Here is a 4,320-nt window from a genome sequence, read left to right as displayed (position 1 = left end):
TAAGGAAAAAATTAATATAACCAGGAAAACCTATTCCAGCAAGGCAACATTGTATTTAATGTAAAAACACAACAAATCAAGACTTGTGTATTATACACACACAAGTACAAAAATTAGTCATATTATTGACAAATATCTTAACATAAACAGAAACAACAATACACAGATGGAATGTGTACAATAACAATTTTTTTAATCCTCCTGAATTGAAACCTTTGTCAGATTTTGAAGACCATAAATTGGCTCTGAGGGCTTCTCCCAAACCTTCAATTTCAATTTTTGTTTAAGTAATTCACTTGTATTAAAGATAAACCATGGTATGCAACATATAGAAGTGGTTACAATGATCTTACACATGCATTTGCAAAGATAATTTAAAGCAGTATTGTGGCATAAGAGTTGGGATAATAACGTGGTGCACTAAGCAATTCTTTTGCTTGTAGATTTATACTGTCAATTCCCCACAGATTGAGTCCTGGACCTCAAGCAGAGAACATTAAGTATAACATCAACAGTTCCTAACAGGAAAGAGGAAAAGAAAATTAAAGGTGAATGGATTATTTTTGTGCATGCAAAAGAGTTTGATCAAAAGTGATCTTTGTAGAAGCCAGGGAACAAATTGACTGGCAGGATTACTAAAGGATTGTCATGGAGCGGAAAAGAAAGCTCAGTTATCATTTATTATCAATATATTTCATGAATCTGAATATCACTTTCAGTATCCAACAAAGTGAAAATTCAGTCTAATGGATGAAATTTGCTGCAAGCAATGAGGTTTCTGTCCATTTGCTGAAAAACTGTAGGAATGCTAAGTATTCTCAAGAGGCTGACACAAATTTACAGCAACCATGCACTTGCCTTGGCATCATTGTGTCAAATTAAGCAGGTGCAGGGCGAAATCCTGGTCCCCAGGATCTCCAATAATCAGAGGCAGGCAGCTGACTAGTACCAAAAGGTTACATCCAAAACGTTGACTTCTCCACCTCCCGGTGCTGCCTGGCTTGCTGTGTTCTTGCAGCCTACTAGTTGACTGGTATCAGCACAGCCACCAGGAGAGTTAGCCAAAACCTATATTACACTCAGGTCTTCACCAGTAATCAATGATGGAACCCTGGAGAACATGTAGGTGAGGCGGATCATAGGGAGTGTTCAGTGAGGGAGGGGGATTGAGAGACCGGCTTGGGTGTTGGCTTCCTACAATGCCGGGTCCCTCAGTCAAGAATGCCAAAGCTTGGGGGCTCCCACAGTTAAATGCTAGTTAACTGGAGAGCCATGTGACTTTGCTATTCCACTGGTTCTGTACTTGGCCCTTATGCATCTCAACTTTCTTGCAGAAAAGATTGCAGCCTGACATAGTTTCCACTCGGAACGTTATCAGCCTGGAATCGGGAATGCTGCAGCATCTTCACTCCCTCCCCAAACCCTCCTACCTAATCAATCAACCCACCTTCAAACTCATATTACACTCCATTCACTGAGAAAAAAAAACACTAAACACATCTTAATTGCTGTTAAAATTTATAATTTTCAACAATTTTATGCATTCCTGCTGGTATTGAGTGTCAAAGATAAATTATGAAATTGGTTCTTTCAAGTTATGAGAACTTCCAAAGTCCAACACAAACAAGTGCATCATGGCACTATGGGATATTTAAAGTATATTATTCCATGGAGGTCCTTGTGTCTCCCTGGGATAATAAAATATGAATCTATAAACATGCTATAGTTGTTTTATAAATCATTGATACAATGATGGTAAATGCATACTGTATAATCAAGTTGAGGCCAATTTCAAGAAGCAGATCAAACAACATCCATGAGCTGCCCCTCTATAGTGCATGAACATTGAATGATAAAATAAGTTAATGATCAACAAAGTCCTGGCACAGACAAACTCAACTGGCTTTGAGGGAATGCTGAAACAGACTCAAATGCATTTAACTGACAATGTAATGTAAGTGATTGAGATTGCTCTCAAATCAAATCCTTATGATGAACTCAAGGGGGTACACCTGAGAGAATCAAGATAAATAGTTCAAGGTTGCGCTAAAGGGAAATTTGATCAACTGTGCTTTGCCATTTTATACAAGGAGTAAAACATGTTCTTAACACAATTATTGACACCAATAGAGCTGAAAAGAGGGAAAAACTCAATTAAAAGCTCAACCAAGTGATGTTGACTATCAATGAATGCTATAAATGCTTTCGAAATTTCCATTTACACATCAGCTTCAGTACCAACATTACTGGATAACACAAGCATGAATGTAACCTGAGGTTTTGATTGTTGTTCTTTCTCAAATTAGCAATTACAACCATTACATTACTGTTGTCTTGCAATTACTTTAAAGATTCAAAGTTTTTGAATATGGATCTTTACAGATTCCATTCTTTCAAGTGTAAAATGTAGTTTGTTTGGGAGACCCCTTCATGTGCTGTTGGTCATTTGTTTTCCATATGCAGGGAAGCGATGCCTAGTGGTATTATCGCTGCACTGTTAATCCTGAAATTCAGGTAACATCCCAAGGACCTGGCTTAGAATACTGCCACGGTAGATGATGGAATTTGAATTCAATTTTTTAAAAATCTGGAAATAAGAGTCTAATGATGACCATGAATCCAATGCTGATTGTCAGGAAAAACCCATCTGGTTCACTAATGTTCTTTAGAGAAGGATTATAGCCATCCTTACCTGGTCTGGCCTACATATTACTCCAGACCCACAACAATGTGGTTGACCCTTAACTGTCCTCTGGGCAATAGGACAGGCAGTCAACGCTGCCTAGCTAGGTGATGTCCACATTCCATGAATGAAAAAGAAAATAAAATTACATTGGACTAATTGCAAAGCCAAATGAAGATGTAATATGATGGATAGAAACATCTCCCAAGATCATTTTAACTAAATTGCATAATGCCCTGTGAGTTATCAGTGAATATACTTTGCTTTCTTGCCATTTCACCTCTTTCCAGAACTGAAGGTTTTGATTTTCAGCATTTGTGATTTTTAGTAACATATAAAATATAGTACAGAACAATTTTGTAAGAGATGAAAACCAACACAATTACACTGGAAAGGCATTAACTCCAAATTTATGGCTATATAAAAATGTCGAATTAGCATTTGATGCAATCAACAGGTCATGTCACACTTATACAGTACAAAAATTAAAAATAGAACTATGAGAAATTCTTTCAATACAGTGAGTGCCTGTTTATTAGCAGGCAGATAATTGAATAAATAGCCCTTTTTCTTTAATGGAATTATTTAAAACCAGTATGATAGAATTGCAGTACATGGTATTTAAATATGAGTATCCGATGGATTAAAGTGAAATTCCTTGTTTTTTAATTTTAATAAAGCTTTTACCTTTTTCAACTAAAGGAATTTTGCATGATAATATTACACTAATTTTACCACACTGACTTGATTATAGTTCATATCTTCTCTTATCTAATCTTCACACAGATTCTGAAATAAGGTCTATCTCATTAGAAAGCGCAATTACCCCTTGTAAGTCTATCAATTATCAACCTACTCAAATTTCAATGCTTGTTGGCTATATTTGGTAGAAATTGAGTAATGCGTATATCTTGATGTTAATAGGCACATGGAATACATTTTAATGAAGGTACAGCATATTACCATCAGAAGTGCAGATGTCATTAAACAAATGTACCAGTAGTGTGCACATTTACAGTTTGTATTATAGCTTGGGAAAATATTTCACCATTTGATAGTGAACCGGCTTCTGGATAAAATTAACTGACTGCAAACGTTATACAATTAAGCATAATTCTCCTGCCTTTCCTGATTTTTTTTTAAAAGATTGTTCTCAGTTCACAATATTTAGTAGTTTAAAGCAATGATTGAATCTATTGTCATCACCTGCACTCCAATGTATTCCAAATTTTAGTTGGAACAGCTGTATAAGACAAATGGTAGTCTTGGTCTTGTACCCAGGAAATCAATCACAATATAATCCTGCTGCTTTTCACATCAGAAACGCAGAGATAGTATCCAAAATATCTACTTATTAATTCTGATGCTGAAGTTTAATGTCATTGTTCAGAGTTCTTGGTCTACAGCTGTGTTAACATGTAGCTGAAAATGTGTTGCTGGAAAAGCGCAGCAGGTCAGGCAGCATCCAAGGAGCAAGAGAATTGACGTTTTGGGCATGAGCCCTTCTTCAGGAATGAGGAGAGTGTGCCAAGCAGGCTAAGATAAAAGATAGGGAGGAGGGACTTGGGGGAGGGGCGTTGGAAATGCGATAGGTGGAAGGAGGTTAAGGTGAGGGTGATAGGCCGGAGTGGGGGTGG

This window comes from Chiloscyllium plagiosum, chromosome 22, assembly GCF_004010195.1.
Source record: "Chiloscyllium plagiosum isolate BGI_BamShark_2017 chromosome 22, ASM401019v2, whole genome shotgun sequence".
Taxonomy (NCBI): Eukaryota; Metazoa; Chordata; class Chondrichthyes; order Orectolobiformes; family Hemiscylliidae; genus Chiloscyllium; species Chiloscyllium plagiosum.
The sequence above is the reverse complement of the archived record's forward strand: the minus strand, read 5'-3'. Positions refer to the sequence as shown.